Source organism: Candoia aspera, chromosome 6 (genome assembly GCF_035149785.1).
Source record: "Candoia aspera isolate rCanAsp1 chromosome 6, rCanAsp1.hap2, whole genome shotgun sequence".
Taxonomy (NCBI): domain Eukaryota; kingdom Metazoa; phylum Chordata; class Lepidosauria; order Squamata; family Boidae; genus Candoia; species Candoia aspera.
In genome coordinates, this window is record NC_086158.1 from 44,260,122 (window position 1) to 44,274,924 (window position 14,803).

Here is a 14,803-nt window from a genome sequence, read left to right on the forward strand (position 1 = left end):
TTCTGCCATCCTGGAGTCATTCATCTCTTTCATACTTCTCTTTCATCCATCCACACACATGCAGGAAGAATATAAGGCATGACAGAAATAATTAATGGTGGAGGTAATGTCATGAGTGCCGTTGAGCTGAAGACATCAGCGCAATGGCACACATGACAATAACAAGGAAACAGGGGAAGGGGCTCAAGATAAGTAGCCATCAACTTACAAAGACTAAAGAACAAGATACAATGGCTAAGCGGATCGCGAGGCACACCCAAGCTGTTAGCGCTAGCGCAACGGAGATCGCCCAGCTGACAGCAATCACCGGAGGAATAGGGAAACCGATGATGGGCGATCCCGGAACGCCAGCGGGGCCTCGCAACCCCTCACCTACCGGCAAGACAGCATGTTGGACAAAGGGGGGTGACGTAACCGCGAGTGAGGGGGCGCTGACCGGCGCGGGGTATTTAAACCCCGCACTGGCGTGCTCCTGTCACTCTCAGCTTTTTTCTACCACTGTATCTACACTACGAATAAACCAGAGCCTGCTTCAACGGAATCAGTGTCTGTGTGTTACTCGGAGGTAGGCAGCGCATGACAGGTAAGAACTAAAGAGATATAGGCTAGAATGAGGTGGTTCCTCAAAACTGGTTCCTCCATCTGTTTGGCTTTGTCACCTTCCTCCAAACATGGAAAGAAGTAATGTTTTTCTTAGGGGAACCAGATGGAATAGCCCCAACCCTTGTTTTTATCTAGTTTTATGTTTTTCACAATGAGGGAGGAAATATCTTCCTTTTAAAACTTCTAACTTATGTTCCCATATATATAAGAATTTGGGTACTTTTTCATAATGTGGAATTATCAGATGAAATAATTCTCAGCTTTAATACTGTTTGCTGTCCAGAGTTACTTGCTGAGATGGGCGGTTATACAAATTAATTACTTACATACAGTACGTGTCTGCATCACCATATTTTCACTTGCTTCACAATCCTGTCTCAACACTCAGGACCCTTAAATTACTCCATATGGATTTTGCTTTTTTTTTTTTTCATTCTTCAGAAGACAAATCTTAAGACTGGTCTTAAAACATTTCTTCTTACAATGTGCTTCTTTGCTTTATGCACACTATTAAAATTATATAGCTCCATCCTCTTCTGTCCTCCATTCAGTTCTTGCAACTAGTATTGTGCAATAACGCAAGACTGTTCTGTCCAACCGTACTGCTTGGAGGATGTTTTCCCAATGTGTTGAATAGGGAGGGAAGCAAAGTTTAAGAACTCAGTCAGTAACTTGGTTTATCCCATCCTGCTCAAGCATGATCAGGACAGTACCGTTTTGGAGTGACTTGGAGCAGATGCAGTTGAAGCAGGGTGGAGATGGACAGAGAACACTTTAACTCTGTAATGGGGGAAAGCTAATGGAAATTAGAATTGTGTTCCAGGAGGATGGCTCTGATTTTCTAATCTGGTTGGCTTGGAGAAGAGAAATGGCCTTTCCTTTGCAGAAGCAATTCAGAAATCAAACTCTACCACCTTGAAGTAGAAAGAGGAGTCAGCCAAGCCAAAGGGATATCCTCAAGGCATCAAAAAGGACAGAAATTCACAGTAAAAAAAACACCCTCCACATTTTCCAGTCACTGAATTTTTAATTTTATATCCTTAAAGCCTAAGACTGTATTTTAACATATGGTACTATACATCCAGAAGTAATTTCTTGCCAATAAATGTGTTCTGATGAGTCATACCAATCTGGGGAACATTTAAATGGTACAATTCACATATTAATTCTTTTTTGTTTTTTTCAGTTAGCAAGCATGGATGAAGCTTTAACTTTTCCTTCTTCTGAAAACAAGATAAATATCAAGTTGCTACTCACACATGTTATTTTCTTGCATGTCACTTCACTTTCTCAGTGAATGAAATATCTTTGAAGTAAGAAGCCTGAATTTTCCTTCCATTTTCATATTATCACCACAAGGCCTGTTTTCAAACTCAGCGAAAACAAAGAAAACAAAGCTGGGTTCATACAACTTAACATAACCAGTTTGATGTAAAGGTGCTGGACTAGAAACTGGAGACTGTGAGTTCTAGTCTTCCCTCAGGCATGAAAATCATCTGAATGACTTTGGGCCAGTCACTCTCTCACACAGAGTTGTCATTGGGAAAATAGGAAGAGGGAGCATCATGTATGTCTCCTTGAGTAGCACAAAATAAATGTGTGATAAAAACATACTACATTTAAAAGCTCAGATAACTAGTGTGCATCACCATGCCACACCCCCTCCCTGTACATAGCGCAAATTGCATTTTAACAGGATATGTCCGTGTATCAGGAAAAAAGGGCAGAAATGGGGCATGATGGATAATTCCCCCCCAAAATTGTCCAGGGTGCCGCTGACTCTGATTACACCACATTTTTCTTTAACTTTCCTCTGATTAAAATAATAAATGGCGATTTCCCAGATTTCTTACCACCAACTGGAAGTACTATAAAAATGGTTAGCTCATAAAAGACCCAGTTATTGAGTGTTGTGCACTGCTGATGCACAAATGGAGTCTGCAAGGTGTGGTCAAAAGTCAAGATGATGGCCACAATGGTGCAATTGAAGCTCTGCTTGTTTTTTATATGTGCTGTGTGTGCAACGCATGTATAGAGTGGGCAGAACTTCAATTGCCACCATCATGACCTTTTTGACCACACCCTGTGGACATCCTGCAGCATAAAGAGATGCTAACTGATTGAAGGAGGGAGTTGCCAGGTTGCTCATGCCATTTGGAATTTCTGGAAACTAAGGCTTTTGTTACGGGTTACAAAACCTGGTTTCTAGACATTCAAAATGGATAATTTAATAAACCATAAAGCTTAGTTAGCTAATCTGTGCGATGGGCACAAAAAGGTGGCATGGGACATAGGATTAAATTACAGTCCTATTTTACTGTCCTTACAGTTCTCTGTAAGGCCGCCATGTCCAGTTTAAAGATAATAAACCGTAAATGGAAAGAGCAGGGCAGGGCCCTCAAGATGGAATTGATAGCACCCAGAAAACAAGCTGGTAGACGTTCAGACCACCTGAGATGTACTTTCATTTTATATAAACAAGTGAAATTATTTCTAAATTTGCATTTACCCTTTGTAAATTAACCTACTGATGTTTTTGCAATCCCTCTTTTGTCCTTTCCACTGCTGTTGCCTGGCGATGTATTTCCTTTTCCTGGTGATGCCGAAGTGGCCGCCTTAGATTGCAACCATTGTCTGATCTGCCACACAAGGGCTGATGCAAGAGCTTTCTTCATTCACCTATGGAATAAAACATGTATATTTCTCATTTATGGAATTAATCAAAGAAGAGCTGTGTTTCATAAACAGAAATCTGTTTGAAAAAAGGTACCGCAAATAGCAGTAATATTTTGCAAAGGTGCATTTTCATCCAGAGTTCTTTCTGTAGTTCTTTTGAAGAGTTCTTTTGAACAGGGGAAAAGCCGCAGAAGGAACTATCACTTCATTTCTTCAAAGGCTCACTGAGGAATGGCCTGACATTCTAGCTGCCAAAGAACAGTCTGATGCATTCCTTTTAATGGTTGCTTCCTTATTGTGCCCTTCAAGTGAAATACTGTATCTTTTGTCCCCAGAACTAGAGGGGACTGGTTTCAGACAGTGCCCTCCTGTAGGCTGGCTGGGCAATGTGTAAAACGGATGCTGTCCTGACCCTCCATTGAGATGGGAGATAGGAGAGTTCAGATTTTAGGTGCTGCTGAAGCATTTGAAAAGCAAACAGCTCCAGAGGACCTAACAATGCTGGTGAGTCATAAATATGATGAGGGCAGGGACTGAAGCACAAAGAAGGAAACCAGTCTTAAATGTTTATTCCTCCCACCCCCTCAGTGTGCAGTAGCAATTCTCAGCTACTACAGTCTTTGAAAACAGCAATGCTGGCCGTGCGGGTTTTTCTAGATGGGTGACAAGAAGCTTGGCCTGTGGGCCTGTGGTGGCAGCAGTTTTCCATATTGCTAAGAAGGGGAGAATGTGCTTAGGATGTACTCAGTTTTCCACATGTAAACAAAGGGCTTTTCCATACTGCTTCCTTAAGATGCTGGACTCCCATGTGTAATCTGGCTGGAAAGGAAGCTGACTTAAGACTTTCCTTTCCAGATTTAACTCTTTCTTTCACTTTGTCCACAGTGATGGCCTGATCTTCTGTTTAAACCAGTCTTTCTCAACCTCAGCAACCTTAAGATAGGTGGACTTCAAGTTCCAGAATTGTGAGGATTCACACCAAAATGTTCCAGTATATTCCTGGTAGGTGTTCATTACCTTCCCTTGTGGAGGAAGGAAAAATAAAATAAAATCATTCAAAAAAGTGTCAGGAGGCCTTGGGGAGGGAGAGGGTCTCAGGAGCCAACCAGACGAACTTCAGCATGCAAAACTTTCATGTGGACTTTTTTCTTCTCCTGCTTTATTCATAGCATTTGAAAGATAGAAAGTACTGGTTTATATTTTAACTGTGCAAAGCAAATAATATAAGTGGTATTTTAGCTCAAACATTCACAAACAATCCTCCCCTTTCCAGCTTCTGCCATAAAGACTCTCACATGTATTAAAAACAATGATATATTGCTACTTGCTCTAGTGTTTCCTGGATAACTGTTTCCATGCCTGAGAAACTACAGCTTCTGCCACTGACCATGTGCCTGACATACTCTATTGTTATCTTCATTAACTACAGGTAGTTCTCGTTTAACAACCATTCATTCAGTGACTGTTTGAAGTTATGGTGACACTGAACGAGTGGTACTTACAATCAGTCCTCAAAGTTCCAACCATCCCAGCACCCCCACGGTCATGTGATCACGATCTGGACACTTGGCGACCGGCTCGCACGTATGATGCTTGCAGCATCCTGCATCACGTGATCGCCATTTGTGACTTTCCCTGCTGGCTTCCCACAAGCAAAATCAATGGGGAAACCAGCAGGGAACGTTGCAAGTCACTCTGGTAAGTTGCTTGCACTCCAGTGGCCTTTTCCCTCAAGGAGCCCAGCTACAGTGCTGGCATCACCCCCCTACCCATGGCAGCCACCTGCACACCCTCCCCCACCCAGCAGCAGCCACTTACCTGCCCACTGGCCTGCTTGTGAGCTGCCTGGGACTTGCGACTTCTTGCCAGCTTCCCTATTGACTTTGCTTGTAGGAAACCAGCAGGAAATTGTGAGGGGGTCTTTGCTTAATGGCAGCAATGGGGGGTACCAGGATTGCCATCACTAAGTGATGCGGTCATATGATGTCATACTTTACAACCGCATCACTTAGCGATGGAAATTCCAGTCCCAATTGCCGTTGTAACCTAAGGACTACCTGAATTTCTAATCTCCCTCCTTATCAAGGGCATTAATTATGCTTAGTGGGTGACCAGTCAGATTAGTGGGTGACCAGTCAGACATGTTGATTTTCTTTCTTTGGATATCTTTCTTCCCCTGGCCTGATCATGATCTTTCATTATCTCTTGAAATCTGGTCCTCCCCCATCTTCATTTATCTTCCCTTCCCCCTGGAACCCTTCTGTGGCCTTTATCTACCCTGGGACCAGGAAATCTTCAACAGCCAAACTGTCTAGGTCCATTTTGGTTCACTAGCCATCTTCTTCCCCTCCAAAACTGCAACTCTCTCCCTTCCTGCCAGCTCATCAGCCCATTTTCACTTGCTGTGAGAAGGTATCTGTGTTTGTATGTGCGAAACAGCTTTTCCATTTTTCTCCCTGCTATTTTCTTAGCGCAAACTGATCACTCCAAGTACAATTTGTCTGTCTGGGGGAGCACAGAAAGGATGGAAGACAGGGCTTAACTTCTATATCTGTCACATAACTTTTCCCTTAAAATGAAGGGTTCGGGTAGCTTCCCCAGCCCTTACCTTGGACTCATTGATAAATGTTTTGCAGATACCAATCTCTGGGTTAGTTCCATATCTAGACAGAAAATCAGCCACTTTATGCTATTTCTCTGGCTGATGTTGAACTACAACCTTGAGGAATAAGTTCTTTTTTATGGTGCTGTATATTTTTCCTCTGGGTAAGAATTCTGCTGAAAGATAGAGAATATACTGGATAATGAGCAGCATATGGGGCTGCACCCCACCTTAGGAAGCATCTGATGGTTACAGTTTGGAAGCAGGTGTGTCTCTGCATTAGGAATGTAAACATGGCAGATACCTGTCAGAGTAAGATCCTTGAACCAAATCCATTGACAATCTGTGTTTTGTACATCAGACAAATCCCCAGCACATTCAAATATTTGTTTGTGAAACTTGTATTTGACCAATAATGGCTGAAATGAAATTTTAAAAGGGTAGTTACATTTTTAAATGGCTATTATTAATAAAAGACTAAATACTTTTAAAAAGCATGTGTCATGAACATTTGCATTAAAAATTGTGCTAAGGACTACATATATCGGGATATTTGGGTTCAACAGCTCTGTCAGAGAAAATTTTTAATGAAAGCAGATTTGTTTTAATCAAATGCACCTTTAAAAAAATCTGTTTAAAAAGTCCATTTTTTCCCTGTCTTGCTAACACACAGAGGTATAACCGACTGGATCTATACTGAATTGTACATCTTTACTTAATATGTACAAAGAGACCTAGACTTTCCATGTGTATGCAATTTATAAATTGCTAAAAGATTTGGCATGGTGCCCTATTCAAGCTTAGTATCTTCTACAGTATATTGGGATAGAACTATCTCCTCCTGAATGCTCATTTTAGAGTTGCTTCAAGAAAAGATAGTCTTGACTTTTGTGTTTTGGGCTTTTTTTTATTTTACTCCTAATAACATGATGCTTTTCAATAATGCTGACCTTCGTGGTTCAATGCTTTGCTGACAGAGATCAGATACACCTGGCCAAGCAACGCATAGAATGACCAAATAAAAGCAGTTTGTGAAGTGGAGGCTAAGTTTCTGGAAAAAACAAATACAACAAAAGTAAGGCTATTGTTGCTTAAGCCAAACGTACACTGCCTACTGGTGATACATTATTTAATTGTATTATTTATTACCTGTCATCATTTGCTTGTGGACAGGATTTTTGATGTCACTGGAGAATCATGTGGTCATTAATAACTCATAGGAATGAATAATATATCTGCAGATGCCTCAACAGAATTTTACAGCTGTCTATACTGTATGGGGAGGCACCTACTCATTTATGGTAGAGATTTTGCAAATGGTGAGTTTGAATGATGTGTGCTAATGACTTTAAGAAACAGCTGCTATTGAAAGCCTAGAAGTCTCCAAATGTACCAAATAGAAATTAACAGTGGGTGTTCTAATGATAGTGCTTAAACTGGAAACAAAGGCCCTCAAAACCATCCAAATCAGAGCAAGAGCCCAGCATTTTATTCTCAATGAATATCTTGAGGCCTATGGGAAATCCACCCATAGGGCATGAATGCACGTACTACTCTGAAGCAATACTGCGATATAGTTGCATTTGGTGGTAAGGGTTAGAAATCCGCGATCCATAAACTCTTTGAATATTTATAATATTAATTTAATGAAGAGCAAAGCAAATGATAGCAATTAAGCATGGTGTTGTCACTATCAGCAAACCATGAATTCATGAAGGAATTATGATAAAGGGATGGGCAAGTTCTGGTCCCCACTTAGTGTTGATCTTGCTGCTCATTTTTTGCAATTACAAATTCAAATACAAAACCGAGAATTCTGTCAGCTATCATGGCCTTGCTCCCAGTTACGGGTCAATTGGAGAGTTGGATGTACATTGTTACAGATGCAGAAAAGACAGCATAACATGAGTGAATAAACAGGTGATTAGCTAAATTCTGAAAAAGAACTCCACATTTAAAACAATCACTATTTCAAACAAAAGATATACCCTGATCACCTGAAAGTCTATAACATCAGGTTTGGAACAGAGTTTAGATGATTCCCTACTGATCACCGAATAAATAAATATGGATCAGTGATAGACAGGATACATATATTATGCTGAACCATGTACTGCAAAGAAGTTTAGTTGAACTGAATTTTGATTATGAAATTAAGCAGTAGCTTTGAATGGTTTTAAAAGATGGACGTGCATCAGGAGTAACCAAGAAAACAGTCTTGTTTTTTAAATTTAAAATGTGTGTTTTCTGCATATTGATTCCAAAATATATCCTGAATTAATAGTACTCTTTCTCTTGTACCCCGTGCAGGTTGGTTAGCATACCTTGGTATTACTCATCTTGGAGTAAGAGACAATTCTGTTAGAATGCTGAGATGTATATTATTTGTCAACCCATATTAAGGGCTCTAATGTAAAATGGTGATATTTATAATAGCTTATTCATTACAGGTATGGATAGACATTTTGCTGGAGAAAGAGAAATCTAATGAGGACTCTGTATAGAAGATACTTTTAAGATACTTTCCAGATGATCAGTGACAGTCAGCTGAGATGCATTAAAATACTGTAATTTATATTTAATACTGAAATATCTAGTGAACACTCGGTAGAGTAGCTGTATTTCTATTTTTCCTACTCTTTTAAAAATAAGGATAAGTATGTGCCAATTATTTTAATAAAGCAGTGAAAAGAAAGGCAAATGAAATAACAGAGCATTGTTGTGGAACAGACTTTGGCAGGCTGGCATCCTTCAGGAATGAATTACAATTCTGAGAATTCCTGAGCATTCCAATTGGGGATGATGTACTTGCAGTCCTGGAAATTGGCAGGTTGGGAAATTGAGATGTGGGAGCCCAATTAGCAATGGCATCTTTTGTACAATTTAGCTGACCATTTCTGTGCTAGAGGTGATTCAGCAGTGATAAAGGTGAGATAGAGTTTGGCTTCTAGGGCAGTTAATAAAAACCAATTAGCATGGGTATGTGCCTTTGACTGCTGTGGCACAGGCCAAGTCAAATAGGTGGCTGAAACACTATAACAAGAGCAGTTTCCTAGTTGGGGATATTTTTAATAGAAAATATTGTGCTTTGAATAAATACAGAAAAAGACACTATTGCTTAACACAGAATCCCAAGAATGTATTGGATCACCACAAATACTGAACAATAATTCTATACCACTACTATAACTCTAGGGAGATAAACACTTTATAATAATGAGATGTATAATGAGATTCTGATGGGAGATAGAGAACACTGTGGTTAAAATCTTTAGAGTACACCAAATTTGGGAGAATTGTTTTATAATTTGTCCCTGGGAAAAAATTTAAGTAACTAACCTAACAATCATGTGCCAAGATCATAACAAAAGCATCCCATTATTTTTTTCAGGAACACTGATAATTTTTTGTTAAAACATATTTTTTTATACTTCTCAGTTCTTATCTTTCCTAAGCAATTTATGGTCCTGTTGGTGGATAGCCAGTTTAAAAACTGTCTGAACAGTTTTCATTTATCTAAGGGACATACTGCCTTTAATAATCGTAATGTTTAGTTAAGATTGGCTCTAACAGCCTCTAGCTATGTTAATTAATTGTCATTTGTCAGACTATTAATCATCTGTCATGTGGAACTGATTGTAGTCCCAAAAGGTAAATTGTATCTTCTTGAGTTTTTTTTTTTCCAAGTTAGAAGCAATTCTCAAAGAAGTATTAATCCAACAGAAACCTGACTGGTATTATAAGTTTATAGTCTCACCTCATAATATGATGAAAAAACTTTGTGGAGAATGGGTGGAACAGGAGCTCACTAGACCATCTGGAGATGCAATAAATCTGACAGCCACAGCAATCCTAGAATCAAGTACAACTTCATTATATTAGGAAAATGATTTTCTAATTAACTCATGAGGAAACCTTGTGATTCATTTCCCCTAATAGAGTTGGAGAGTTCAGACTTCCCCATCAGCGTCATAAAATCATTGTCCCTTATAAATTATCACTTCCTCTAATCTCAGAGAGGAGCTTGATAGATTAATTAAGTATTTAGATGGGCTACAGATATCTCTAGTAATGATCTTTACATTTCAACATGTATCTAGCTTTAAGCATATTTAAGAAAAACTCTGCTGAAGTAAATACAATTTAATTCAGAAGAATCATCTCCATAGAATCTAAATTCATATTGAACTAGATTTTGAAAACAGAAGCATTTGTTTTCCTTCAACCCTGTCACGATCACTTCTTTTATTTTCTTCTGGTTATATGTCTAGGAAGGTATGTGGTATTTATACAGAGAAATAAGTATTATAAGGGTGAGAGAAGCACAAATATATGTCCCCACTGATAATTAAACCCTTAAAACCATTCTGGAACATATTTTGCACTTCTTAATTTGACCAATTTCAGAGGCTTTTAGAAAGACATGATTTACTGATTCACCATTCAAAGCAAAAGTGGAATGTAACACTACCAATTAATCTTTCAAAATCTCTGTTAAAAAGACACCCACACCTAATGAGGTACCCAAATAGAACCAAGATACATTTCAAGAAAGTAGGCAATGCAAATTTAGCTTCTAATTTTATTCTTACCACAAGTGCTGTCAACATTTTGCATTCTGCCTACTGTCACAGTCCTGTCCCAAGTAAGCAGCACTCCTGTATGATCAGAGTTGGTTACAAGAGGCTTTATTGGCAGGTGACACAAGATGGATCAAAGTTCCGAGTAATTCATGAGTTACAAGCAGCTGTATAAGTACACTTCCCCCCCCCCTTTTCCACTGAAAAAATATGTCTCTGTCTCTTGCTTTTGGTGTGAATCCCTTGATTGGGCAGCTGCCCGCTTTGATCTGTCCAGGGTGCTGATTGCCGGTAATTCACACTTCCCTGTCTGCCGCTTCCCTCCAGTCAGCCCATCAATTTGCATTGATGGGCTGACATGCATTTCCTCTCCTGGCACCGTGTGCGAACAAGGTGGTGGAATTGGTGTCAGAATGGTGCCAGGGGGTGCCCTCCTGACATGCCGCCCCCCAACATTCCCCTCCCCTGTTTATAGGTTGTCTTCCTTTGTTGTCAGTTAATGTCTGTTTTCCCCCTCCTCTGGTTTTGTTGGGAATTTTTTACAAAACTCCTTTGTCAGTCTTGGTGCATGTACATCTCTGCTCTCGACCCACTCATATTGTGATTTGAGGAAGTGTTTCCAGTGTATTAGGCATTGTAGTTTCCCCCTGTGTATTCTCAAGTCTAATATGTTTTGTACTTCAAAATGTTCCTCCTCATTGATCATTATGGGTGCAGGCGCTTTTCTCTCTGGGTGCCAGTGTTCTGAGCTCTTCACTGGTTTTAGCAGATTGCAGTGGAAGACAGGGTGGATTCTTCTTAAATTTTTTGGCAACTGCAGTTGTACTGCAGTTAATCACTTTTGTGATAGGGAAAGGTCCTATGTATTTTGGCCCTAGTTTTCTAGACAGTTGGGTGGATTTCAGAAATTTAGTTGATAGATACACCTCCTCCCCCACTCTTAGCTGCCCTTCTGGTGTTCTCTTCTAGTCAGCATACTCTCTGTATGTGTCCTTCATGTGTTTTAGTGCCTGTTGTATTACCGACCACCCTTCTGTTATGTGTTTTACTCATTCATCTAATGTGTGTGTTTGGGGTTCCCCTATTGGCAGCTCTGGGAACGCTGTGAATTCCTGTCCATTTACTACTCTGAATGGTGTGAATCCAAATTATTGTAAGCAACCTCTGCGAATGGGAGGAGTTCTACCCAGTCATCCTGTTGATAATTAATAAAGCATCTAAGGTATTGTTCTAATGTTTGGTTAGCCCGTTCAGTCGTGCCATTTGTGCAAGGATGATTACTAGAACTTAGTCCCTGTTCTACCCCAATCATCTTTAGAAAGCTCTCCAGAATTTGGAGATGAATTGGACCCTGCAGTCTGAAATTATTCTTACAGGGGTTCCATGTAAACAGTAGACATGCTGTACGAATAAGCTTTGCTAGTTGTGTGGCAGTTGGGATGCTGGTGCAGGGGATGACGTGAGTCTGCTTTGAAAATAGGTCTGTTACCACCCAGGTTACTATTTTTTTATGGCTCTCTGGTAGGTCTACTATGAAATCCATGGATATTTCCTTCCATGGTTCAGTAGGGTTGGCTATGTTCTGAGGTAATCCCCTGGGTTTGTCCCCTCTTCTCATAGCCATTGTGCAAATTGGGCAGCTACTTACATACTCTTCTACATCCCTTCAGAGCATTGGCCACCAGAACTGTCTCCTCACAAGGTGCATGGTCTTTAAAAACCCAAAATGCCGAGCTGATTTTGCATCATGGCACTTCTCTAGGATTTTCTTTCTTATGGGGTCGGGGATGTACAGTCTCCCCCCTTTCCACCACAGTCCCTGCTCTTCCCTTAGTTGAGCTTGGTCACTTTGCAGCCATGTGTCAGCTTTCAGCACCTCAATTAATTCCTTCCTCCCTCCTCCATCTCCGGGGTGGTTTTTACTTTTTGGCCTCGGGTTACTGCTGCCCCCCCTCCCTGCCATGCCGGGATGATTGCGCTCACTATTTCTTCCCTCTTGCTGTTGTGCTGGGGCTTCTGGATAATGCATCCACCAGGAAGTCCACCCCCCAGGAGGTACTTAAGGGTGAAGTTGAATTGGCTGAAGAATTGAGCCCATCTGACCTGTTTGGGATTTAGTTTTCTCGGGAGGCGTAGTGCTTCCAAGTTTTTATGGTCAGTCCAGACCTCAAATGGTTGGGTTGCCCCTTCTAATAAGTGTCTCCAGTGCATCAATACCCATCGCACTGCAAACACTTCCTTCTCTCACACGTGCCAGCGGCTCTCCGTGTTTTTGAATTTGATCTGTCCAGGGTGCTGATTGCCTGTAATTCACACTTCCCCATCTGCTGCTTCCCTCCTGTCAGCCCATTGATTTGCATTGATGGGCTAACATGTGTTTCCTTTCCTAGTGCCATGTGCGAACAAGTTGGTGGAATTGGTGTTGGGATGGCATCAGGGGGGGGTGTCCTCCTGACACCTACATACTTAACATAGCTGTCCTTTCTGTGACAAATCAAAAAACCCATGTTGAGAATAAACCTAGAGAAGAAATGTAAAAAAAGAAGGGGTAAAAATACCTCAGCATGATATTTCTATAAGCCTCATTCCAGCACTACTATTTCTCATCCCAAAAATGATATAAGTGATAATTCTCTGTATATTTCTTTCTCTCTATATTTATAGAGATGCACATGGAATAGACATACTTCTGTTTTACATAGTAAAGAAAATAGACACAGAAAAATCCTCCAGTGAAAGCATATCCTACTTTTCTTGGACTTAAGGCTCAGCAGAAGGGGTAGCATAAATAGTCAGGCTTCTTTTATGTAAGCTAGACCAGCCAGTGACCTAGCATCAGGTCTTGTCAGATAAGTTCTAAACAATGGTTAGACTCATAGACAACTTATGGTACGATGCAGTGGTGCTCATCTCATATATTATTGTAGCAATGATGAGAAGCTGCTTCAGTTGATAGATGAAGACCCTAGTAACTGACATGACCTCTACAATGGTTTGTCCCATCTTCCTGGAATAGCAGGATATAAAGGGGAATTGACTGAGTTTGTATCTTTTAGTATAGTATGTGCAAGTTCAGGAAAACCAAGACATTATACTAGGTTTGCCTTCTGGTAATGTTGTTAAGGGCGAAGGTAGTCATATCTTCCCATAAATAAAGCAATGGTACAGATCCTGATGGCTCTACCCTGGGTGGAGGGGTCATTAACTTGTCCTCCTCTAAGTATTCCTCAGAATACTTTAGTTGAATGCGCTTCCTTCCCCACTCTGCCTTCCTGATTTGACTGTGCTGAATAGGAATTCTAGGAATTGCAGCCCACTGAGAAGGTGTGTTTCAGTCTGGGCAAGGCAAACACAGAATAACAAGCATTATAGATGGACTCCATGGGCAATCAATGTATCTTGTGGGAAGTCAGGGTGGAAGTGCATTCCCCTGCTCCAAGTTGTGCTCTGTTTAGCTTCTTGTTTGTTTATTAGCAAGGACTCTGCCCTTAACAAAAAATGGATGAAGGAACAGTAAGATCATCTGGCAGTGGTGCAAGTCAGGTAATTTTAAACTGGGTTTAATAATCCTATGGGGAGAGGCTTTATTTAGTTGGTAATTTCTATTTGTTCAACTAAAATTGTGGTAAATGATGTTAGGTTGAGGAGTTCTCCTATTCATTCTACTGAATGGGCTCATAGAGAAGGATTGCATCAGAATGTACCGTTCTCATTGATTCACACCTGATCTGACATGTAGGGAAAGAGCTCTGCAGCTCCTTACTCTTACTGCTGATTTCCTTTACTTGTATCATGTCCAGAATTAAGAAACTAAGAGGAAGGGTACAGAGTCTGCTGTACAGGAGGTGGTAAAGGAGCCCTTTGGTTAAGGGTTAAAGCAAGGCTTAAATTCTGGGCTTGTCTTTCCCTAGATGTGTTTAAAAACAACAAGAAGAAGTACTACAGTATTACTCTTCCTCTTCTGCATCTTGACTATTGTTGGGGAAAGTTTTTTAAAAAACCTTTCTATCGTATGACTTTCTACTGAAAATTGCCCTTCCAGCTGATATAGATATATATAGATATAAGATACTTTGCTGCAAACAATCACTTAAAAAGAATTTCTGAAGAGAAATGGAGTGGAAGTAGGAGGAGACAAAAAAATCTTATGTGCTCTTTAACTTCTATGAGATGCGATTCTTGGCAGCACAAAACAAATGACTGGCAGAAGCCTTTGCTCCAGTTACAAATAATTGTGATAGGCCAAAGCATGTGAATGCCAGGCATCAGTTTTTATGGACCAGCATCTACTTTATGATATGTAAGAAATGCCCTTTTAAATTATGAGGTGTACATTTAATTT

The 14,803-nt window shown here is 40.3% G+C and overlaps 1 long non-coding RNA gene across 1 annotated transcript; it reads right to left on the minus strand.

Moving 5' to 3' along the window:
• Positions 1-1,669: 1,669 nt before the first annotated feature.
• On the minus strand, positions 1,670-12,953 carry LOC134499464 (uncharacterized). The gene is made up of 3 exons (XR_010068148.1): positions 12,928-12,953; positions 3,113-3,282; positions 1,670-1,975 (listed from the first exon to the last, which is right to left on the minus strand). It is a non-coding gene; the product is annotated as an uncharacterized LOC134499464 (long non-coding RNA).
• Positions 12,954-14,803: the final 1,850 nt, after the last annotated feature.